This window comes from Phyllobates terribilis, unplaced genomic scaffold, assembly GCF_046119375.1.
Source record: "Phyllobates terribilis strain yellow unplaced genomic scaffold, ASM4611937v1 Scaffold_11__3_contigs__length_659146591, whole genome shotgun sequence".
Classification (NCBI taxonomy): Eukaryota; Metazoa; Chordata; class Amphibia; order Anura; family Dendrobatidae; genus Phyllobates; species Phyllobates terribilis.
The window spans coordinates 190,459,512-190,486,186 of NW_027362771.1; the positions used below are offsets into that span (position 1 = coordinate 190,459,512).

General features: G+C 44.4%; 1 long non-coding RNA gene across 1 annotated transcript; it reads left to right on the plus strand.

Annotated features, from left to right (window-relative positions):
• The first annotated feature begins 653 nt into the window (after window positions 1–653).
• On the plus strand, window positions 654–26,237 carry LOC141165885 (uncharacterized). Its single transcript, XR_012251218.1, has 3 exons — window positions 654–773; window positions 20,219–20,855; window positions 25,224–26,237. It is a non-coding gene; the product is annotated as an uncharacterized lncRNA (long non-coding RNA).
• Window positions 26,238–26,675: the final 438 nt, after the last annotated feature.

Sequence of the window (26,675 nt, forward strand, 5' to 3'; positions counted from 1 at the left end):
CCGTGGCCAATATACGGTTGATGGAGCTTCGCAACAGAGCACATATGGCTGCCACCGGTACCAGGAACAGCTGATTGGCTGGGGTGCCGGGTGTTTCAGCCCCACTGATCAGATATTGGAGACGTATTTTAAGGATAGACCATCTATATAAAAGTCCCATATCACCCCTTTTAGGTTGCAATGCAATATATTTAGGCATACATTTGATTTGCTGTTGTCTGTAAGTGATCCATAGTTTCCTTATATGTTTACGTTTGCAATGCTTATGAAATTCTTTTTCTTTTCACATTTTAAGATGATAAATAATAAGTTGACTTGAGAACACAGTTGAGACTGTAGACCGTGTATTTTTAGCATCCTAAAATGAAATAAATGTAACATGTAATATTATATCATCAGGCATTTTCTTATAGTTAAATGTTGTAGTTTTTTGGCTACTTTATATAATTCTTGGACTTGTCCTGAGTACATAAAAGCTGCTTCTAGGGATGTATAGCTCATTTGTTTTATAACGAATTTGCTGCCCACTGATGGGGCTCAATAAGACCTTGACTAGGATCATTCTTTACTTCCTTGAACAACAGCTGCACTTTAGTCCAAAGACTTGTGACTCCAAGCTTTCTCCAAGATGACTTTGATCCAGCTGAAGAATACTGACAATATAATTAACGTAACGTGAGTAATGTAGCTGCTCCTGCCAAACATTGTTAAACAGAACTAGAGACCATCATGCGGAACACAGAGCTGAATCACTCAAGCCAATGTGATAAAAGGTCAGTGGAACAAATAAAAGACACTTTTATCAGGGAGCTTCAGAGGAGGTTCATTGCTACTGGACATGAGAACCAAAATACCGACTTTACAAGATCTCCCTCTTGATTCTATTTGCTTATGTGAGCTATTTCAAGATGAGGAAAGACACTGCTGCCCCTATGAATACGCTTACTGTACATGGTGGTATAGTTGTTACTGACACCAGCTATGTGCATGTCTGTCTTTCATTGTGTATCATAAAAAACAATATTGTTTTCTTCCTATGTTTTCTGTAGTTGTCACATATCTGTGTGCTATATAGTCATCATAGATTTGCACTAGCTGCTTTTACCAAGGTAAATGTGTGCTATCTTACTGTTGCTTACCAGACTGCTGGCTTGATTCAATAGAGTGTCACACAAAATAAAGCAGTAGAAGACAACCAGAAGTCAACATCACAATGCAAAGGTTGAGGACCATAAAGCATCACTTTTGAAGTGACTTTGGGGAACCTATATGACAGAAAATACCCAAAAGTGACACCATTCTAAAAACTGCACCCCTCAAGGTGCTCAAAACCACTTTCAAGAAGTTTATTAACCCTTCATGTGCTTCACAGGAATTAATGCAATGTGGAAGGAAAAATTGAACATTTTACTTTTTTCACAAAAATGTTCTTTAGCCCTACATTTTTTTTCACAAGGGAAAAACAGGAAGAAATGGACCTCAATATTTGTTGTGCAATTTCTCCTGAGTAAGCAGAAACACCATATGTGGGGGAAAACTAGTGTTTGGGCACATGGCAGGGTTCGGAAGGGAAGGAGCGCCATATCGGAGTTCAGATTTTGCTGGAATGGTTTGAGGGTACCATGTCACTTTGGCAGAGCCCCCGAAGTGCCGGAACAGCAGAAACCCCCCATAAGTGACCTCATTTTACAAATTACACCTCTAAATGAATTCATCTAGGGGTGCAGTGAGCATGTTGACACCACATGTGCCTCTCTGAAATTTATACGATTGGCGGTGAAGAAAGAATAATTAGACTTTTACTGCTAAAATGTTGTTTTAGCTCCAAATTTTTAATTTTTTAAGGGTTAATAGGAAAAATGGACCTCTGTTTGTTGTGTAATCTCTCTTGATTGTGCCAATACCCCATGTGTAATCAGGAACTACTTTTGAGACATAGAGATGACGCGCCCCCAGGGCCGTGGGGTACTCGGTGCCGGGCTATAGATGCTGGGGGAGGAATATGTCACAGTGGCAGCGGCCCAGTCCGTGGCCCAGGGCGGTCAACAAAAAGGGGAAGGAAAATATTTATATGGGATTTGTAGTTCTTAGGAAGTGTTCGTGATGCCACCTGTGGTTTCTGGTAATAGGTACCAGCGCTGCTTCAGACCTCTGGGGCGGTTGATAGGGCAGCTGGGTTGGAACGGCTCCCCACAGGTGGAGCGGGCCCCAGGGCAGTGTAGTATAGATAATGGTGATCCTGGGGCTTGTGGTGCAGGAGAGATGGCGCAGCGGAAATAACTGACGGAGGCAGTGGAGTGCAGTCATCCGAGTTTACTCACAGTTCTGTTCAAGTTCCTCAGGTACACTGTACGGGTGTCAGCCTCCCGCGTCGCACTGCGTCTACCAAACAAGGGGTCCAGCACTTTTTCAAGTATATCAGGAGCGCTTGACGGAACCCCGCTTTCTTTATGTTCCTTACTAGACCGACTTCTCGCGCCGGGTCTTCTCCCTCCTTCCCTGCGCTTCCCCACACACAGTCCCAATCGGGTGCTCTGAAGTCCCTCTGGGCAACCTGGAGTTCCTGCACCTACTTGATGCCCTTCACGGTGACTAGGGTGAGGCTGTGGCAACTGCACCATGGAAGTGCAGAAGCCTCCGGTTTTCCAGCCGAGACCTGGAGTAACACGGCTGGTCCAGGGACCGGTTCCTTTCTTGCGGCCTGATCCCTCTGACACTTGGCAGATTCGGCGTACGGGTGGCGTCCTGCACTCACCGTACCCCCTGGGATCCCTTATGTTACCGGAGCCTTTCTCCTCTGCTCCCCTCCTGGGCCTCTATTACTAGGCCCCTTTCTGGAGCAGAGCTCCTGAAGAGATTCTGCTCCCCTCCTCTCCTTTCACTGAATCCACACTCACTCTCTGTCCTGCCACCCTAAGATGGTTTCCCTTTATATACCTCCTATAATGGTGCTCCCCTACTCTACATCCTCCACCCTCACCCACTACTGGTTCCCCCTCTCTTTGGTTCCCCCCACTCCAGCCAGGGACAGGGCTCAGCAGAAACACAGTGCATCTTGCCCTTCCAGCCGGCCTGGAGCAGTGTAGTGTTCAATGCGGGTGTTGGGGTTCGGGCAGCACCCCCTCCTTACCTGAGAGAAGGAGACACCACACCTCTGTGGCGACTGAACCCTCAGGGGCGTCACAGTGCAAACCTCAGAAGGGAAGGTGCTCCATATTATAGTGCAGATTTTACTGTTATGGTTTGCGGGTGCCATGACCCATTGGAAGAGTCCCTGAGGTGCAAGAACAGCAAAACTCCCACATAAGTGACCCAATTTGACAAACTAAACTTCTCAATGAATTCATCTAAGGGTGCAGTGATCATATTAACACTACGGGTGTGCCACAGAATTTTATACTATTGGGCAGTGAAGAAAAAAGAATTACATTTTTACCAGAAAAATTTTGTTTTAGCCCCAGATTTTACAATTTCACATGGGGAAATGTGGAAAAACAGCAGCAAAATGTGTCACACAATTTCTGTTGAATGTGGAAATACCCCTTATGTGGCTGTACTACTGCTCAGCCACACGGCGATACTCGCGAGGAACGAAGCACTATTTGCCTCCTGGAGTGCAGATTTTGCTAGAATAGTTTGCAGACTCCATATACAGAGCCCCTAAGTGCTAGAAGGGCAGAATAATCCCCTCAAGTGACTCCATTTTGGAAATTATACCCCTTTGGGAATTTATCTACAGGCATAGTGATGATTTGACTCCACAGGTGATTTCCAGAAACAAGCAGCAGTGGATGTTTCTGAGTGAAAATTGCAAATCAGCTATTGTGCCCGTACAATGTAGTGCCCAGTACGTTATAATGGCCAGTTTGCTATAGTGCCCAGTACATTATGCCAAGCTCATGCTTCTGGAGACATGCATCTGTAAATTAGGCAGGCTCTCATCGCTACAGAAATGCCAAACATGTGGACGCTAAATGTAGTTTAGGCACACTGTGGGGCTCAGAAGGGAGAGGGCCAATTGCATTTGGGAGGGCAGAATTTGTTGGATTTCTTTTCTGGGGTGAGGAGCCATAGCGCTTTTTCAGAGCCTTTGTACTACCAGTAACGTGGAAGCCCCCTATATTTCCATTGACAGATGACAGACCTGAGTGAAGACTTGCTTTTTTTGTGGATTGAGTTGAAGCTTTTATTGGGAATATTTTACATAACATTTTGGATCACGTTTATCCTGTGCTCTATGCTGAGCACTTATATCAGGGTTTCCATCTAAATCTCTGAGTGACGTGATTCAGATGAAACCGCCGATGGATCCATTCACTATAATGAAGCAGCAGTTACTCTGGACTCCGTCTGGCCTCTGTTCAGCGGTGTCTTTCTTTTCAGAAGTGCACAAAACTGTGGCCGACTGCAATTTTATGCACGCCTAAAAAGAGGGACACAGCTGGATCACAGGCCAGACGGAGTCCACAGTGTCTCCATCTGCCTCATTGTAGGGTCTTCTGTCTGAATCACGTATTTCATAGATTTACATGGAAAATCTGGTGTAAGCGCTCAGTGCAGAGCACAGGATAAATGTGTGCCAAGCCAAACTGCGATCTTTGAGAGGCAGAATGAACAAATCAGTAGTAGGAGAAGAATTCATTTTATTTATTCTTTACGCCACTCCTCGTGTAGTATAAGTGTTTACACGATTTTATTCTTCCGGTCGATGCAATGACAACGATACCAAATTTATATTATTTTTTTCTGTTTGGCTGCTATCACACACAAAAAGACGCTATTTTTTGCAAAAACAAGTTTTTGCTTTGTCATATTGTGAGAGCTATAATTTTTCCATATTTCATAGAGTCATGTGCAGGCTTATTTTTTGCGGGACAAGTTGACGTTTTTATTGTTACTATTTTCAGGACCATGACATTTTTGTTCGCTTTCTATTCCGATTTTCGGGAGTCAGAATGAACAAAAATCAGCAATTCAGGAGTTGTTTTTTTTATGCCGTTTCACATGTGGTAAAATTGATAAGGCAGCTTTATTCTTCGGATCAGTACGATTACAGCGATAACACATCTATGTCAGTTTTTTACACAAAAAAACTATTTTATAGAGAAAATAATTATTTTTGTATCTCTGTGTTCTGAGAGCTATAAATGTTTAATTTTTCCGCTGATGTATGGCAGCTTGTTTTTTGCAGGACAAGATATTGTTTTCAGTTATACCATTTTTATGTACATTCGTCTTTTTGATCGCATTTGATTCCACTTTTTTTCCAGCGGTGTGATGAAAAATCATAGTTTGCCATGTTTTTTTTTTTTTTACACCTTTCACGGAAGAGTTAACAAGTGTGATAGTATTATAGATGGGGTTGTTCCGTACGCGGTGATACCAAATATGTGTACCTTTTTTGTTTATTTTTTTAATATAAAAATGTGTATTTATTGGTATAATACTTTTTTATTATCATTATTAGCATTTTGTATTTTTTTATATTTTTACAATTTTTTTAAAAAAATGTACTTTTTTTTATTTTTTTACTTTTTTACTTAATCCCTCTTTGAGACTTTTACTTTTTTAACTTTGATTGCTGGTATAAAGCATTGCAATGCTTTGACCTATCAGTGCTGCACTGACAAAAGATCTCGTTCTCGATCGCAGCATTTAGGGAGTTAAACAGCCAGGGGCGATGCTGGTACAGTCTCTCACTGTCACTGCAAGAGCTTGATCATTAGCAGGGCCGAACTCCTGGGAGGTGCTGATATTTCGCGATCATGCTGTGATTGGTCAATCAGATTGACTGACCGATCACTGCCCTCTGAGTGCGGGGACTGATGACGTGGGTCCCCACACCTCTTCCCATGCTGCTCAGTTGTCTGTGACAGTTGTCGGCACTAAACTGTCATTGCTTGTTTACATGCAGTGACAGTAAAATCCATGACGGACATAGCACGTCATGGTGCGGGAACTGACATCCACTCATGACGTGCTATATCCGTCATTGGTCGTAAAGGGGTTAAAATGAGCTGTCTGTATACATATGGAATTCCATAAATTATTATTTGAGTAATGGAGGTGTTCACTCGGATTTTGCCCCCTCCCGAACGTGTGATTATCACTATACTTGGCAGCAGAGTTTTTACTTCCTTTCATGTACTCAAAGTCTGGGCACAGTGAAACACAGCCACATTCCTTATATAATGATATAGATCAGATAAACCTCAGCTCTCCGTCCTTTCCTCTTGTATGCCAAGATCAAGACTAATTTTAGATAAAGATGAGCGGATCAGGCAAAATTCTAATTCAACTGTTCATGCGGATTTTCCTGGGAAATTTGATTTGCAGAGAAGTTATTCTCCGTGAGTTTAATGTCCCTTATTATGCCCTGGGGTCTCTCTACGCTTTCGTCACGTCGCATCTCCGGCCCGGGGTGCACTCTAGGCCGGAGTTTCCAGCTGTGAGCAGGTCCTGGAGTATGTGAAGTGTAACACCCCTTTAGGGCTACCACGGTACACTGGGTGTTATGGGGGTCTCACCTCTCTAGGGCGCAGTGCCTCCACCCGAATCTTGATTAGAGCTCTCTCTCTGGGACTGCAGAAGGACTGTTATCTTCTGCCAGGGGCTGATTCAGGAAGCCCCTGCCACAGCTCAGTACACACTCACAGGGAACAGGAGTAAAACCGTTTAACAGGTTTATTGCTATGCAGCAGAATTGAGGTGGGTTTAAAGGAATAACATACAATACAAGTAACGGTGCTCTATAAAAGTCATATGCACATCACAATCTACTTCTACTCCGACCCTGCAAATATAACGTAGCAGGTTTTCCCTTTTTGCATTAACTCAGTCCAAACGTTGGGGCCCAGTTGCCACGGATGTTGGCGCGCAAATGAGAACCGTTGGTGCACTTAGATGAATATTAATGTCAATAGTCTGGGTTGTAGTGTACTCACTGTAAATAGCGCTGGTAGAACCACAAGTCTCAGAGGGGCACTCACTGTGTGTCTCAAACGGTTGGATGGTTCTCTGTACACCAGCTGGGGGCGGCAGGATTCAGGCCTTTATACGGTGGGAGTGTCGGTAGAACTCTCCAAGTCCTTGATGTAGCTTGCTTCAGAGGGTGACAAGACCGCGCTCTCTCCAGCAGCGCGGGTATCTCAGAGGGGGCCGCCACACTCAGCAGCGTAGAGGAATGCAGATCCACACTGCTCTGTCCCTCACAGCAAGCTGCCATGCTCTTTCTCCTCTGAACTTTCACTTTCACTTCCTGTCCAGCTCCCTCCCCCAAGTCCCTCCTCATCCAATCCACTCTCTCTCCTTCTATCCTTCCAGGCTGTGTCATCTGACTGAAACAAGGGTCCCTGGGAATTGTAGTCCACTGCAGCTCAGGGGAAAAACAGTTAATGTCTGTAGGTCGCTGTTTAACAGCAGCTACAAAGCTCTTCTTAGTGTCTGTAAGTTCCAGTATACTGGTAGTTGCCCTGACAGTTCCCTGTGCAGGTGTTACATTCTCCCCCTGGTGAGTCATTGAAAGGGTCCCATCATGACATGAGGACTCACCACCTGAAACAAGAATGGGGGTTAAGACATCCTGACTAACACCAAATTTACATGCACACAAACCACCACCTGGACACATGCGAGATACCGGGAAATAAGGCCAAACAGAATTTGAATTAGGGGGTATCAGCCTGGGGACCTCAGTGGTATGTCCCATTCTATCATAGGTCAGCATCATGGGTGGCCTAGTGTCCCGTTTGGGATGAGTGTGTACCGAAGGGGTCCCCTCCCCAGCCCCCCACTCTTGTCTCTCAAGAACAGGCTCCTCCAGATGGATCTCTTCATTCAATAAATGTCCCTCTTCTGAACTCTCCCCCAATTGTGGGCAGAGCACACTCGCCTCCTGACAAATGTCCTTTTTTCGTGTTTCCACTTCAGGAGTCTGGTTTACAGGGTCCCCGCCTATGGGGCATGGGTCCTCGGTCCATCTGTAGCTCCATTGACCATCGGGTCCCCATTCATCCCCAGACTCGCGGTCACTTCCTCCTGAGGCAACCCCAGGCTGGGGTGGTTGTTCACACCTACGATTTCTCCTATTGCACGGAAGGGTGGTATGACCTCCTTGGGTTGGCAATGGTGGTAAAGGGATGTTTTTTTCCCACAGACAACAGATGGTGTCGATGATAGGTTTTGACAGCTCCGCCCCCTTTCTCGCACTTCACTCTGTAGGCCGGGACACCAAGGCAGCTTCTCCATCACCACATAAGGGTCAGGACACCACCGATCAGCAAGCTTGTGCTTCCCAGGAAGGCCCAGAAGTTGGATAAGGACTCTATTTCCAGGCAGTAAAACTTGTTCTCAAACTCTACAGTCATAGCGACTTTTATTGCGCCTCCCTGACCAACCAGAGGCCTTCTCTGCCAATCTGTAAGCTTTTTTCAAATCTTGTTGTAGCTGGGACACATATTTTAAGTAGGTCTTCCCATTAGAACTGTCAAAGGATGTCCCAAAACTAATATCCACTGGTAGCCGGGCTTTCCTTCCAAACATGAGGAAATAAGGCGAGTATCCAGTTGACTCATTTGTGGTGCAATTGTAGGCATGAACCAACTGACTCACATGCCTGCTCCAGTGTCCCTTCTTCCTGGGATGTAAAGTGTCTAACATGTTCAGAAGGGTACGGTTGAACCTCTCAAGTTGAGGGTCCCCTTGGGGGGTGATATGGTGTGGTTCTGGATTTCTTGATGGCGCATAGCTCCTTGATTAGTCTACTATCGAAATCTCTTCCTTGATCGGTATGGATGCGGACTGGCAGCCCGTAATGTACGAAGAACTTCTCCCATAGTGTTTTTGCCACAGTAATTGCCCTTTGATCTTTAGTGGGGTAGGCTTGGGCATATCGGGTGAAATGGTCAGTGACCACTAACACATTACTGACATTGCTTTCTTCAGGCTCGATGGAGAGGAAATCAATGCACACTATCTCAAGTGGTCAATCACTGGTAATGTTCACAAAGGGGGCTGTTCTCAAAGGCAAGGTTTTTCTCAACACACACCGGGAGCATGATTTGCAGTATTCTTCAATATCCGCTTCCATCCGAGGCCAGTAAAATCGGTCGGCCACAAGACCCGTGGTCTTTTCGATGCCAAGATGTCCATGATCATCATGCAGGGACTTCATGACCATCCTCTGAAATCGGGTGGGTAACATCAGCTGTCTACAGACTCCTCCCTTCTGGCGCTTTGCCTCCCGGTATAGTAGTCCATTTCTTACTACTAGAGACTCTAGCTGCCGAGTCAGCAGGACAGACTCCTCTGTTCTTAATGCATTCTTTTCGGGCCTCCAGCCCCTCTTAATCCACCATCGGACTACCCCCACCGACTGATCCTCCTGCTGCGCCTTTCTGACTTGATTACCAGTCAGTTGAGGGAGGGAGTCTAAGGGTTACATTTGTCACTCGGCAATACAACAACGGGAGCGCTTCACTGGATGCTCCTAAGAATTTAGCACAGCACTGCATAGGGAGGGCATTAGTTTGATGTCTATGACACAGAGTCTTCACCTCAGGAGCAGGGACTTCTATCCATCCTCCTTCTTCTTCCTCATTTAAGGGTTCCTTAGGCAGGCGAGAGAGTGTGTCTGCATCAATGTTACTGATCCCTGGTCGATATTTTAAGCTGAAATCGTACAAAGAGAGTGCGGCAAGCCACTGGTACCCCGTGGCATCCAGTTTTGCTGTGGTTAATGGATTGTTGTCGGTATGAACCCCGAAGTGTACCCCATAGAGGTAGTCATGCAGCATGTCCACTACAGCCCATTTCAGAGCCAGAAACTCCAGTTTGTGAGCTGGGTAGTTGCGTTCACTGGGAGTCAATCCTCGACTAATGTAGTAAACGGGACGCAGACAGCGATCATGGTCTTGGTAGATAATCCCTCCTAGTCCGTCTAGAGAAGTATCTACATGTAGCACATATGGTTTACTGGGGTCTGCATAGGCCAACACTGGAGTTTGGGTCAAACATGACTTCAGTTTCTCGAATGCCTCATCGCATACAGGTGTCCATCTTTTCCTAAAAAGTTCAACTCGGAAGTAGACCCCCTTTCCTGACCTTGAGGAGTGGGCTGTCCTCCCGGAAGGGAGATACCCCTGGGTAAGGGCTGTTAACGGCTTCGCAATCCGAGAGTACTGGGGTACAAATCTTCAGTAATATCCACAAAATCCTAAAAAGGACCTAAGCTCCCTCAGTTTGGTAGGCTTAGGCCAGTTTACAACCGCCTCCACTTTGGCGGGGTCGGTGGAAATTCCTTCTCTGCTGAGTTCTTTGAGCTCCACCTCTTCGGACACTGACGAGCTATATTGCCTGGACTCCCACAGAGTAAGCACCCTTCTGGTTTCCTACTCTCTACTCTACAGAGGTCATCATTCTCGCTTCCTGAAGCCAGGGTTTGCTTCTCGGCAACCTCCGCAGCACTTTGTAGCTGCTGTATTGTCTTGGCCTGGGCACTTTACACAATTGTTATCTGCTCCCCCTGTTTCTCGATGACTTTCAACAGTTCCATCTCTTGGCAGTCGGCTGCAGGCTTCAGGGCAACAGTAATCATCCGAGGGGATGTCTTCTCTCTTACGGCCAAAATAACCTCCTCCTTGCGAACTTCCTTAAGCAACTCATGAAAAGAACCAGGAATCTTCTCTCTATCACAAGACCTCATCCGCTGGGCAATTGGAGTTGAGTGAGAGCTCCTCTGAGTACTTGTTCCAGACAACTGATCAACTTCTTTAGGGCTGACTCCACCTATAGATACTATTCTATGAACCAGCTTATCTAGTCGGTATAGATAGTCGGACATCTTCTCATCTGGCTGTTGGTAGGTGGTCCGGAGTTTATAGAGTAGATCAGTAGCATCTTCAGGGGACCCAAAAGCATCTTCTAAAGCACTCATATAATCTTGATAAGTTGCTAGTGGCTTGCTCCACCAAGCAGCCTGCACCACTTCTATAGCAGTACCCTTCAAACTTTCTACTATTCTCTGCTTCTTTACGGCATCAGTGCACTGCCACTCTTCTAAGCACAGTAAAGTGACATCCCTCCAAGTATCATATCCTTCTTCTCCAGCAGGGGTGGAGAGGGCACCCGAGAAAGTTCTTAGACGACGGTAGTTCCCTTCTGGCTGCAGCTTTGCAAACTGACTGACTAACTTTTCCATAGCTGTCATAAGCACATCAGCAGGGGCCGCTGTCTCTTCAGGACTGGCTCTAGGTGGAGTAGAGGGCGGACATATACTAGTCTTTCTAGGCTAAGTGGTTGATTCCTGTTGCCGGGTCTCAACTTTGGACTCAGTAGGCCAAGTGATCTTCCATTGTCGACCATACTCTGGGGACACGGCTATCATGGATGGGAAGTATTCTTTCCTCAAGATCTGCCCGGTTGAGATCAGGGCTGTGGGTAACTGTCCCCCCTTTTCCTTCCTGCGGTCAACCACTTTAGGGTGGGCAAGTTCAGTGAATCGGTTAACTATTTTCAGTATCTCTTCATCAGACGCATCACAGAGCTCACCACTCACTGCAAAGCTTTGTTTAGCTGTAACATCCATCTCTTCACACCACAAATACACTTTTTGCTCTGTTAAAGTCTCCATAGTAAATACTCCTGTGTTAGTTCTGGATCTCAGCAGTGCCTCCACTGTAACACCCCTTTAGGGCTACCATGGTACACTGGGTGTAATGGGGGGTCTCACCTCTCTAGGGCGCAGTGCCTCCACCCGAATCTTCATTGGAGCTCTCTCTCTGGGACTGCAGAAGGACTGTTATCTTCTGCCAGGGACTGATTTAGGAAGCCCCTGCCACAGCTCAGTACACACTCACAGGGAACAGGAGTAAAACCGTTTAACAGGTTTATTGCTATGCAGCAGAATTGAGGTGGGTTTAAAGGAATAACATACAATACAAGTAACGGTGCTCTATAAAAGTGATATACACATCACAATCTACTTCTACTCCGACCCTGCAAATATAACGTAGCAGGTCTTCCCTTTTTGTATTAACTCAGTCCAAACGTTGGGGCCCAGTTGCCGTGGATGCTGGCGCGCAAATGAGAACCGTTGGTGCACTTAGATGAATATTAATGTCAATAGTCTGGGTTGTTGTGTACTCACTGTAAATAGCGCTGGTAGAACCACAAGTCTCAGAAGGGCATTCACTGTGTGTCTCAAACGGTCGGTTGGTTCTCTGTACACCAGCTGGGGGCGGCAGGATTCAGGCCTTTATACGGTGGGAGTGTCGGTAGAACTCTCCGAGTCCTTGATGTAACTTGCTTCAGAGGGTGACAAGACCGCGCTCTCTCCAGCAGCGCGGGTATCTCAGAGGGGGCCGCCACACTCGGCAGCGTAGAGGAATGCAGATCCACAGGGCTCCGTCCCTCACAGCAAGCTGCCACGCTCTTTCTCCTCTGAACTTTCATTTTCACTTCCTGCCCAGCTCCCTCCCCCAAGTCCCTCCTCATCCAATCCACTCTCTCTCCTTCTATCCTTCCAGGCTGTGTCATCTGACTGAAACAAGGGTCCCTGGGAATTGTAGTCCACTGCAGCTCAGGGGAAAAACGGTTAATGTCTGTAGGTCCCTGTTTAACAGCAGCTGCAAAGCTCTTCTTAGTGTCTGTAAGTTCCAGTATACCGGTAGTTGCCCTGACAGTTCCCTGTGCAGGTGTTACAGAAGTAAACTCCAGGGTCTGCTCACCTTGGCCTAAAATGCACTGCACACAGTTTCGGAGATGCGGAGGTGCATAAAGGTGCAGCGGACCGGACAGTGGCGAGGTTGAAGCTGGGGCGGTCGGCAAGGTGACCATGATTTTTTTTCAATTCTTAACCCTTTGCTGTCTCTTTACTGTTCAGAAGGATGACGGCCACAGCTGACTGCTATTTTGCTAAATTCACACAAAATGAATTACAAAAAAATCTGTATTCTCCCAATATTAAACTTTGAGTAGAATTAATTTCCAATCAAATAAGTTCACTCATCTCTAATTGCAGGAGATCATTTTAAGACAAAAAGGATCCCTTGCGATGCAAATCTTAACTCGTAACATTTATAGATATTTTATATCTATAATTTATAAAATTCTATATTTCATATAGAATTTTAAAAATTTCATATAGAATTTTAAAATTTCATATAGAATTTTATAAACCTAGTGTTTATAAAATAATCATTCAGCGGTTCTTTCATGATGCCTATTGATAGGGCAAATTTAGGTGTGATTTAACAGCTGCATGTTTATTTTTGTTCTATTTTGACAGGGTAATGAAACATTAATAAATAAGGGACTTCAGATAGCCCCCACCTTCCCCAAATCACCATTTGATTAACTATGAATTAGTCAGTTGGACATTACTTTTTGTGTTTTTTAATAGCCTGGGCGGTGAGCATTTTTATTGGTGTATGGTTTCCCATGCTGTTATGTGCTGCCCCCACCCTGGTATTTGTGCTGCCCCCACCCTGGTATTTGTGCTGCCCCCATCCTGGAATTTGTGCTGCCCCCATCCTGGAATTTGTGCTGCCTCCATCCTGGTATTTGTGCTGCCCCCATCCTGGTATTTGTGCTCCCCAATCCTGTTCCCCCGTCCTGTTATGTGCTGCACCCATCCTACCCTGGTATGCATGGCACCCCTCATCCCTATCCTGGTATACATGGCACCCCTCATCCCTATCCTGGTATCCATGGCACCCCTCATCCCTATCCTGGTATGCATTTCACCCCTCATCCCTATCCTGGTATGCATGGCACCCCTCATCCCTATCCTGGTATGCATGGCACCCCTCATCCCTATCCTGGTATGCATGGCACCCCTCATCCCCATCCTGGTATGCATGGCATCACTCATCCCCAATCCTGGTATACATGGCACCCCTCATCCCCAAACCTGGAATGCATGGCACCCCTCATCCCAATCCTGGCATGCATGGCACCCCTCATCCCCAATCCTGGTATGCATGGCACCCCTCATTCCAAATCTGGTATGCATGGCACTCCTCATACCCAATCCTGGTAAGCATGGCACCCCTCATTCCAAATCTGGTATACATGGCACCCCTCGTCCCAATCCTGGTATGCATGGCACTCCATCTCTCATACTGGTATGCATGGCCCCCTCATCCCAAATTTGGTATACATGGCACCCCTCATCCCAATCCTGGTATGTATGGCACCCCTCATCCCCCAATCCTGGTATGTATGGTACCCAATCCCTCATCCTGGTATGCATGGCTTCCTCATCCCCCAATCCTGGTATGCATGGCACCCAATCCCTCATCCTGGTATGCATGGCTTCCTCATCCCCAATCCTGGTATGCATGGCACCCCGCATCCCTATCCTGGTATGTATGGTTCCCCTCATTCCTATCCTGGTATGTATGGTACCCCTCATCCTGGTATGCATGGCACCCCATCTCTCATCCTGGTATGCATGGTACCCCGCATCCCAATTCTGGTATGTATGGCACCCCTCACTGCCCAATCTTGGTATGCATGGCACCCCTCATCCCAATTCTGGTATGTATGGCACCCCTCACCGCCCAATCCTGGTATGCATGGCACCCGTCATCCCAATACTGGAATGCATTGCACCCCATCCCTCATCCTGGTATGCATGGTACCCCGCATTCCTATCCTGGTATGCATGGTACCCCTCATCCCTATTCTGGTATGCATTGTACCCCTCATCCCTATTCTGGTATGCATTGTACCCCTCATCCTGGTATGTATGGCACCCCTCACCACCCAATCCTGGTATGCATGGCACCCGTCATCCCAATACTGGTATGCATGGAACCTCATCCTGGTATGTATGGTACCCTCACCCCTCAATTCTGGTATGTATGGCTCCCCTCATTCCCCAATCCTGGCATGCATGGGCCCCTCACCCCCCAATCCTTGTATGCATGGTACCCCTCATCCCTCATCCTGGTATGCATTGTCCCCTCACCCCCTAATCCTAGTATTCATGGTCCCCTCACACCCCAATCCTGGTATGTATGGCACCTCTCATCCCTATCATGCTGCACACATACAAAAAAATAAACACTTATACTCACCTTTCTTCCCTGTGCTCCAGCGCTGTGTCCCGTTCTGCCGGAGGCCGGGGGAGGAGTGCGGCGCAGGAGTACGCGCATGCCTATACCGTGCTGTCCAGCGCCATTTTGCTGAAGACACAGTGCAATTGTGTCTTCAGTAAAATGGCGCCGGATAGCGCTATGCGCATGCGCTGATTCCGACGCCTCACTCCTGCCCTGGCCTCCGGCGAGAAGAGAGGGGCCGCGGCAACGCTCATCCCGCAGGTAAATATGTAAGTATGGCGCCGTAGATCGCGGTATGCGTTAAGTGTCTACGCATACCGTGATCTCCGGCGCCATACACTCCTCTTACCTGTAAGGGCTCCATGCGTTCTTCTGTCTGGAGCCAGACTGCGCAGGTGTGTCGCGCTTGCGCAGTCTATAAAGGCTTCAGACAGAGGGACGCATCTCCGGTAATATTATAGATGTTTAGTTACTCATTTATATAGCACCATTAATTTCACAGCACTTTACAGACATCATCATCACTATCTTTTATTAATTTATAATAATAATAGAATCATTTTTCTTTCAATAGTACCAACATATTCGGCAGCACTTTACAATTCGGAGTGTAGTTGTCCAAACAAGATAAGACATTACAGAGTAACTGATAATAATTCAACACATACCAAGAGGAGTGAGGGTCCTGCTTCCAAGCTTACAATCTATGAGGAAATAGGGGTAAGGCTGTGTGCCCACGATGTGTTTTTTAAGCGTTTTTCGCAGCAGCAAAAACGCTGCAGAAACGCTTAAAAAACGCATGGTAGAAGGCCTGCCATGTTTCCCAATGATAATTCGCATGTGCTGTGCACATGCTGCGGAAATTTCGCTGTGGGTTATCATTGCGAAAAAAAACGCAGCACTACCAATTATTTTGCGAAAGAGCTGCATTTTCGCCGCCATTGACTTGCATTGGAACGCTTGGATTCCTCATCACTGCATCTGTACATGCGGAATCCAAGCGTTTCAATGTGCGGATGGTACCCGAGTCTGAAGGACAGGAGACTCTCCTCCGGACACGGGTACCATAGAACCTGTGAAAAAAAGAATAAAATAAAAAATAAATATGATACTTCTGATGGCCCCCGGTGTGCTTGTCTTCGCTTGCCGGCAGCTCGCCGTTTGCTTCAGTGTAGTGTACCGGGAGCTGCCGGCAAGCCAGGACGGATCGAAGGAAGACTCGGGGGGGCCATGAGAAGGTAAGTATAGATTTATTTTTTTATTTTTTGACATTCTTTGGGGTCACACTATATAAATCCATGCCGTTTGCATGGATTTATATAGCGTAACCAAGTTGTCAAGCACTTTCCAAGTGATGCTAAAATCGCTTGGAAAGCGCTTGTCAACCCACAAGCGGAAATGCATGTGAAGAACGCTTCACATCCGCATGTCCCTGGCAGGAAAACGCATGTACAATCCGCATGTACAATCCGCATGCGTTTTTTCTGCCAGGGAGATGCAGAAACGCTCAGGAAAAAATCCGGAGCATTTCTGCATCGTGGGCACATAGCCTAACAGAAAAGGTAATAATGAAGTGCTTGTCGTGTAAGGTCCAGCCATCAATATAATAAACACTGTCATGGCTATGAGCATGACCTTGTTCAAGCAGGTATATTTATTTTATAAATGTTGCAATCAAGGACATGCACCATGCAGCGAGCATGTGTTACAGGCATGATCTTTCTGGCATTGTAACTTACTAAGTTGCCCAATTGTAGTTGACTGGGAGCCATACACTGTGACATTTGATACAACATTCTGTCCTGTTGCTATTTGGGATGGGGAAATGTCCATTCATGAGGATGTGGAGGAGCTGTATGAGCGCTTCCTGGTGTGGAGGTGTCAACAATCACCCCTTGGCCCACCTGCGGTAGTATATCACTTCCATTCAAAATATTGACTCTGAGGGCCATGAAAAACATGTAAAGTCCTTGATCATAATTGCTGCTGTTGAGGGAGGCATGTACCTTGCAGCATAATGACAACTCCAAGGAGTCGCCCACGGTCTCTACCACATGATAGTAGAAAGCAGGGATGGCTTTCTTAAAGAAATAATGCTGGCTAAGTTTTCTCCAGTGTATGTCTTAAATTCACAAAAGACAGTACAAGCCACATGGTACGGCAACAAATGGGGTACACTTGAGAGCTGGGTTTCCACACAAACAGACGATTGAACACACATTTTCTAGAAACATATATGATTAACTGGTGATGCAAAAGGAATAAAATAAGTAACAATACAGAAAGCTGTAAATGAAGATGATGACAGTGACCACTTGTCCCGGGTGTGTCAGAAGTGACAGTCAGTCACCCTGCAATTGGTTGCAGGAGAGCTCTACGTTTGGCATAACAGACACCTTCTTAGAGGCTGTCTCTCTAGGACCCAGCGGACTCCTTCCTCTGGCTAATTAACACCTTGGCCAGGGTGTATAAGTACCTGCTGTCTGCCAGAGGAAGGTGTCGGCTATGCTCACATTACCCTTTGTGAAGGCTCAAAGCAAGTGCATTACTTCATCCTCTCTGGAGCTATGAGGATGGGTGTTCATCTCTCTGAAGTCGACTAAAATCTAAGCTATCTACCCATGTTTGTTCCCCCTTGTTGTCTTTAGTGGTCAGTGGGGATCGACTAACACTCATCCCCCTCCCTTCCCTAGCCAGGGCCCAACACCAGGGAAAGACAGGGTGAGGTTCATGTGTGGTGATTGGTGAATAGTCAATATAGAGAGACAGGGATACCAGATCAGCCTAGGAGGTCTCCACTCCCCCTTTTCCCTCTACCCTTTGTGTTGCACTAAGTCTTTCCCACACCTTGCATGACACCACTACTTGAGGATGCTGCTTGGCTATCAGAAAGATGATCATGAGCAGAAGAATGAAGACAGCTTTAGCCTTGCTCATGTAAGTGGTTAGTTTGCATTTCCCATGTAATCGGGTGATTCTACTTCATATACTGAGAGCCGTAGTTCCGAATCGATTTGTGCTGGGAAGTCTATGGCTTATTTTCCTACTGCAAAATCTTTACTCTGCAATAGATTGGACCTCTGACAACATAGAAATGAATTCACACATTCAAGACGACTGAAAGTAAGACTAAGTGACTGATAGCCTACAAAAGGTGTCTCATTACCAAGGTGCTACAAAAGAAACATCTCATGATGGGTAAAACCAGTGGGATGTCTCAAGACCTTTGCAATCTTAATGTTGCAAAACATGCTGGTATCATTGGTTACAGAAGAATTTCTAAACTACTGAAGGTTCCAGTGAGCACAGTTGGGACCATAATCCGGAAATGAAAAGAACATCAGTTCACGATAAATTGGCCATGGCCCAGTGACCCTGCAAGATTTCAAACAGGTGAGTGAAAAGAATTATCAGAAGAGTTGTCCAAGAGCCAATGGCCACTTGTGGAGATCTACAGAAGGACCTGGAATCAGTATGTACAATAGTTTAGAAGAAACAATTCTAAAATTGTCTTGTATGCACGCTCACCACGCAAGACTCCATTGCTGAACAAAAAGCACGTTTAAAGTTTGCTCAACAACATTTACACAAGCCTGGGAAATACTAGGATATAGTCTGGTCAGATGAGACCAAAATTGAACTGTTTGGATACCATAATACACACCATGTTTGAAGGCCAAAAGGTACTGCATGTCAGCACAAATACACCATTAGTGAAGTTTGGAGGTGGGAACACAATGGTGTGGGGCTGTTTTTCAGCATACGGCACTAGCAAACTTCATGTAATTGAAGGAAGAATGAATGGACAAATTTACCGAGACATTCTTGATGAAAATCTGCTGCCATCTACCAGGATAACAGGATGATTAAGATGAAGTGAGAGTGGACATTTCAGCAAGATCCCAATCACACAGCCAAGCAAACTCTCAGTTGGTTTCAGAGAAAGAAAATAAAGCTGCTAGAATGGCCCAGCCAATAACCTAACCTGAATCCAATAGAAAATTTATAGAAGGAACTAAAGCTCAGAGTTCATAGAAGGAGGAAAGATTTGTGGAGTGTTTGCGTGGAAGAATGGGCCAAAATCACACCTGAGCAATGCATGCGACTAGTCTCTCCATAAAGAAGGTGTCTTGAAGCTGTCATCACCTACAAGGGCTTTTGTACGAATACACAATAGGCCAATTGCTTATTTAACGTTCGGTGAGACAGGCACTCATGGGTGCCAAGAGACACCGAATAATAACAAATCCTGTTAGTCATTTATAAATTCAGAGCAAGCGGGTTTATACTGGTGTAAAAGCATATTCATCCCTTGAGAAAGCGGTAATACATGTTGTGAAACGCGTGTCGGGGTTCCTCTCTCGGCCATCTTTGTCAGCTGCCTACACCTCCTTGGTAAGATTAACCCTTTTTTTATGCCTAGCTTTGTAATCTCTTGATTCCTAATGGCATAACTAGCAGTTCCATCACAGGCATATACATACTCTGACTTATGGGACTTATCTTACCTGCACTGCTCTTTGCTACTTACAAATATTAATTTGTGGGGTCGTGGCAGGTTAAGGCTGACACCCACTTGTCCAGCTGTCATGTCATCCTTTATATGTATGTTTTTATAATTGTAATTAAATTTTATCTACGAATTAATAAAAATGTGCTTTTATACCTGTATAACTCCGCTTTCTCCGAATATATATAGGCTTTTGTACGAAACATTAAATAAATCTCAGTAAGCTTGTTCAATAATTATTTTTTTGTCATTTCTCATTATTACACATAATTTAATTTATTTATTAATTTATGGACATCTATGGTTTGATTTCTTTGCCTGTGTGGATTGGATGGGTTGTTACCGACATCTGGTAACAATTTGTCAATAGCACCTTTAGAAATATATTTACTTAGAAAATTGGTGACGTGTTCAATACTCATTTCACCCGCTGCTTGTGCGATAAATTAGACTAATATAACAGGTGTAACAGGTGTGCATTTTTATCTCCGCAATATCTGTGGCTTGCTTATGCATGAAGAATGAAAAAATCATGTGTAATTGAATGCAGTGTCTGCAATATTAATCTCTCTGATCAATCATTGCAAGGTCTCCTATTTCTCACTCTCACATTATAAATGTAGTATTTATATTTTTTTTTTCACAGACTGTGCACTAATCTTCATTACTGCAGTTCAACAACATTCACAATCTGTAGAATTTGTTCTCTGTTTTATGGATTTTCACCCTGTTTACTGTTAAGCTGTGAGAGGATGATAGGAGTTACACTTCACCCAAGACTACGATGTAAGACACAGATGAAGTTATTCTTCCCTTATCTGGACATTTGGACTGACGCCCAGAAACTAGATTGTAACTTGTTTTAGCTGTCTCAGCAACCTTCTACTAATTATCACTTTTCTGTTTATGAAACTTTCTTATCAACATTCCACTGTTATGAATCATCACTTCACTGCTTGTGAAACAAAGGCATTTTACTGCGCATGTCTGACAAAAAAAAAAAAAAAAATGAAATGATTATTAGTATAAATAAAGGGACAGCACCCATAGAGGGAGACGCGCTCAGGGGCTTCCCAGTACTTGATTATACACTACGTGTCTGTGTATTTCTTGTTACGGGGATACCCCGACTCCAACAAGGACCCTCCATGGCTGAATGATCCTAACAATTCCTGGCGCCCGAAACAGGGACCCGAGGTCTGCGTATTCCTTCAAGTTCATCGACCGGCACGAGTAACCGCTGAGATTGGGACATCGGAACAGCAGATGACAAACCTGGCCAGGTAAGAGACACTGTTAGTTCTCTTACATCTGCTCTGCGATAGTCCGTAAATTTCATGCATATCTTGTGTTGGGATTGAGGAACTAGTAGAGAAGGATACCTATAGCTCGGGTCATTCATGTATATACTGTAGGATCTGCCGAAGGAGAGGTCAGAGAAGGTTATGAAACGGATGGTATGAAAGAGATGTGGATGTCGGGAATAGCCTCATAAGCCGCACTAAGGTAGATGACATAAGTATTACGGAGATTGCCTAACTGAGTCATAAGGTTGTGTCCTTTCGGGGAAACCTTCGCTCACGCTTAACTCCCGAACCTTTGTCCTCCTTTTTGACGGATAAGAGATTGACAGAATGAGCCCATGGAAGTAATGATAATACTCCAGGGACACGATATATATAATGGAGACTGTATGGTTCATTTTATGTATTGTTGGTCTTGCCCTTGTTGCTATATATATATGTGTTAGAATTACTCTACACTTCAGACAAAACGGTCCAGAGAAACCGTTTCAGATACTGGCTCCTTAGGACAGAATAGGTAACGAGGAAAGGTAAAATATAGAATATATTTTATCTAACCCAAAAAGCCTCCTAAGGTAGGAATAGTCAGGAAAAATGGGCAACAATGGCTCCTTAGGACAGAATAGGTAACGAGGAAAGGTAAAATATAGAATATATTTTATCTAACCCAAAAAGCCTCCTAAGGTAAGAATAGTCAGGAAAAATGGGCAACAAACAGACTAAGACCACAAATGATGAACAAGATGTCTATACAATCGTGAAAGAAAGGTGTGGTGTAGAAGCAACTAAGAATTTAGGGAAAGTTTGCAAAACTTTTCAGGTAGCAAGGCATGACAGGTTCAACAGGAAACTATGGGAGGACATTGGATTAGAGAATGCAGGAAAAAAGCCAGGGATATAGAAGATGGTACCTATGTCCCAAGAGAATCACAAGAAAAGACAGTACAGGCTTCTGCTCCTGCAGCAAGCGAGTGACTAGACGTGATGCAAACCACTTTGACTGGAAGGCGCCCAATAATTCAGGTAAAAGTAGCAGGAAAACAATGCCCTTTTCTAATAGATACCGGAGCAACTTCCTCCGTCCTCAATGAAGACGCCTTACCAAATGCTGATTGTTTATCAGATGATGTAACCTATACCGAAGGGTATGATGGAGGAATCAGGCCACTCCCATATAGTATTCCCCTTGAAACAAAGATAGGATCTAAAATATTTTTATCTAAATTTCTTTTTGTCAAAGGGGCACCTATTTGTCTTCTAGGTACAGACCTATTAAAGCAGACAGAAATGAATATCCAATTTTTGGAGGATGGTAGAGTCCAAATTTTGGTGCCTGATGACCAAGAGTCTCTAGAAAACATTGTAAAAGTCCAAGCCTTAGAGGATGAGAAAGATCCTGCCCCTACCCAAATTATTTTAGATCTTTCTGAGGTACCAGAAAAATTATGGGCACAACATGACACCGATGTAGGACTAATGCCAATAGCTCCAGTAAAAGTCACTCCTGTTCCAGGTGTGACACTACCCCAATTGAGACAGTATCCTATTAGTGCCCAACAAGAACACGCCATAGGAGAACAGATAAAAGATTATCTAAAAACTGGAGTACTGATAGAAGTAAAGTCACCAGCCAATACACCGTTGTACCCCGTAAAAAAGAAATCTACTGAGGGGTCAGCTGCTAGATACCGGATGGTACATGATTTAAGAGAGATAAATAAAATTTTGGAACCTATTACTCCTGTTGTGCCAAATCCACACACGTTGCTATCACAGATCCCAGCAACAGCACGAGTATTTTCTGTCATAGACTTATCAAATGCATTTTTTTCAGTACCATTACACCCAGACTGTTACAAACTGTTTGCATTTACATTTAAGAATAGACAATTAGCATGGACAAGATTACCACAGGGTATGATACATTCACCTACCTTGTACTCAGAAGCTATGAGATCAGTTCTTCAAAATTTCAAACCTACGGATGAGGTTGTAATTCTTCAATATGTTGATGACCTATTATTATGTGCCCCTGCTCAAGAGTCCGCAAACAGCAACACAATAAGATTGTTAATATTTCTAGCAGACATGGGCTGTAAAGTTAACAAGAAAAAAGTACAACTTTGTATGACTACGGTAGTATTTCTAGGACACTGCATTTCACAAGGTATTCGGCACCTCACCGCCGACAGACTAAAAATCATTAGAGATCTTGTTCCTCCCAAGAACTACAAAACATTAAGAGCATTTTTGGGAATAGTATCACACTGCAGACAATGGGTTATACATGCTAGTCAGCTTATGCAACCTCTATATGATTGTTTAAAAATCGAGCCTTTTCAGTTAACTGAATCAGCGCTCATAGCCTTTCAAGACCTCAAGAAAGGTCTCATGTCAGCCCCGGCCTTGGGAATCCCAGACTACGCCAAACCATTCCAATTAATGGCTGCGGAAATGTCTAATCATGCTACAGGAGTACTAACACAGAAACATGAAAATAAACAAAGACCTGTCGCATACTATTCTGCTCAATTAGATAATGTTACCAAAGCTGCACCATCATGTGTCAGAGTAGTAGCAGCTGTCTCTCTTTTGGTAGAAAAAGCCTCAGAAATAGTACTAGACCATGCCCTAATAGTACAAACTACACATGATGTACATGGCATACTGAATCAGGTATTGCCAAAACACATTTCAATGGCTAGACATCTTAGATTACAATGCTCCTTACTAATGCCACCAAACCTCACTTTTCGCCGCATATTGTCTCTAAATTTAGCCACTCTGTTACCACTAGAGACAAAGGGGGGAGTGGAAGGAGGTCAGGAAGACGAAGATGAAAATTTTTTACAATACCACGAACAAGACAATATAATACATGATTGCTTACAGTGTATAGAACAAGAAACACAAGGGCTACCTAATGTACAGGACACCCCTCTTGACAATCCAGACCTACATATGTATATAGATGGAAGTAGGTATGCAGATGAAACTGGTAACTTTCACACAGGTTATGCCATTGTATCAGATCATGATGTTATTGAAGCTGAGCCAATGCAGGCCAGCTGTTCAGCCCAGGAAGCTGAACTATTAGCTCTAATACGAGCATTACAGTTAGCAAAAGAAAAAACCGCTAATATTTTTACTGATATGCATATGGTATTGTACATGATTTTGGATGTATATGGAGAGCTAGAGGTTACATGACAGCTTCAGGTCAACCAGTAAAACATGGACAAATGATTAGACAAATCCTAGAATCAGCTGCCTCAACCAAACAAGTAGCAGTAATAAAAGTACCTGCACATGTAAGACTCGACACCGAGATAGCTAGGGGTAATGACCGAGCCGACAAGGCTGCTAAGCGAGCTGCAGTAAAACCTCTGACAACTGACCACACTATTAGTGCAGTATCAGAATTTGACTTAATTACACGGCTCAAAGAAGCCCACCAGCAGGTGAGTAGAGAAGAAAAAGAAGAGTGGCAGAAACAGGGGGCAGAAGAAAAAGAAGGACTATGGAGAAAAGGAGATGAGCTTTGTCTCCCCCGAGCGTGGTACCCTGTTGTGGTCAGTGAAGCCCACGGACCTACACATGTGTCTGCAAACGGTATGATACAGAGGGTCAGACAGAAGTGGTTAGCCCCAGGGTTCGGCCAGGTAGCTCGAGCAAAATGTGGTTCTTGTGAAATCTGTTTAGCCCACAATCCAGGACAGACTGTTAAGACCCCCCAGAAGCACCATGTAAGACCACTATATCCGTTCCAGAGACTTCAGATCGATTACATCCAGATGCCTAAGCATGGACACTATGAGTATGTACTGGTATGTGTGGACATGTTTTCGGGGTGGCCAGAGGCTTATCCAGTTCATACAGCCACGGCTAAAGTCACTGCAGTAAAAATAGCACATGAACTGGTACCCCGTTATGGTATCCCAGAAGTGATCGAGTCGGATAGAGGTACACATTTTACTGGAGAGATCTTTCAGAATGTAATGAAAATGTTGTGTATAAAAAGTGAACTACACACCCCTTACCACCCACAGAGTTCTGGTAAGGTTGAGAGAATGAATGGAACACTTAAGTTAAAAATACAGAAAGCCATGGCAGAAACACAGAAACCATGGACTGAGTGTCTCCCAATAGCATTGTATTCAGTCAGAAACACCCCCCAGGGAAAGAGCAAACTCACCCCCCATGAAATATTGTTTGGTAGAGTTGCCAATACAGGATTGTATTTCCCACAGACTTTAATGTTAGAAACTGAAAGCTTAACTGCTTATGTACAAAATTTATGTAAGCATGTGTCTAAAATACACTCTTTAGTGTTCTCTTCCATTCCAGATCCAGATTCCATTGAGGGAACGCACAAGCTGCAACCAGGAGACGAAGTTTACGTAAAAAGACATAACAGAAGAACGCTAGAACCCAGATTTGAGGGTCCATATCAGGTGTTATTGACAACTCCAACTGCAGTAAAATTGGAAGGAAAATCAGCATGGGTACATGCAAGCCATTGCAAAAAGAAATAGTGGTGATTGTACTTGTGTTAGCTATAACGATAGATCAGGGAGACCTGTGGGATAAACTAAGTTCCCCAAAACCTACAGATAATAAATTTATAAAACATCATGAGACATTGGTAAACGGGCTGCTCGATGGCGGACAGAAAATAGCAGACTGTTGGATTTGTACGCATTCTCCAATATCAGCCACGAGCATACCCTTCCTGGCCGTACCCATGACCCCTGAGGAAGTGTTTACATGGACTAATTGCTCAGACAAATTAGCAAATAACCAAACCGTTAATTCTAGATTATGGAACACCACTGTTGCCATCCCAGTTGTGGGGTGGGTGGGATTTCCCTGGTGGCAAGGTAATATGACCGGAAAAATAAACAACTTACAATATTTAGCGTTTAAAGGAGGTGTATGGGTTCCTAGAAATAAGACGGGACTAACAGACTTAGGGTTAATTCCTACAGAAAATATACAACTCAGTTTTAGTAGCACAGTATCTTTTTCTCAACCTTTTAAACCTGATATAGTAGAAAAATACAGACACAATGACCAAAATAAAGATAGCTGGTGGTCAGACACCTTCTCCTTTCTCAACCCAAAGAACTGGTTTAAGGGTATTGGAGGTTGGGTGGCTGGAATTCTGCAAGGTATATTACAGATTGTGCTAATTATAGTAGTCATATATGTAGTGTTTAAAATAGGATTAAAAATTATTTTAATATGCATAAATAAGCTTTGTAACACGGACTCAAGAATATGAAAGAAAAGAACTCCCGGACCAGGTCTTCTACCAAAAGTCCATAAGGAAGAATCAAAGGGGGGACTGAGAGGATGATAGGAGTTACACTTCACCCAAGACTACGATGTAAGACACAGATGAAGTTATTCTTCCCTTATCTGGACATTTGGACTGACGCCCAGAAACTAGATTGTAACTTGTTTTAGCTGTCTCAGCAACCTTCTACTAATTATCACTTTTCTGTTTATGAAACTTTCTTATCAACATTCCACTGTTATGAATCATCACTTCACTGCTTGTGAAACAAAGGCATTTTACTGCGCATGTCTGACAAAAAAAAAAAAAAAAAATGAAATGATTATTAGTATAAATAAAGGGACAGCACCCATAGAGGGAGACGCGCTCAGGGGCTTCCCAGTACTTGATTATACACTACGTGTCTGTGTATTTCTTGTTACGGGGATACCCCGACTCCAACAAGGACCCTCCATGGCTGAAAGATCCTAACAGCTGCAAGATGTGAAAGCCTCTCAATA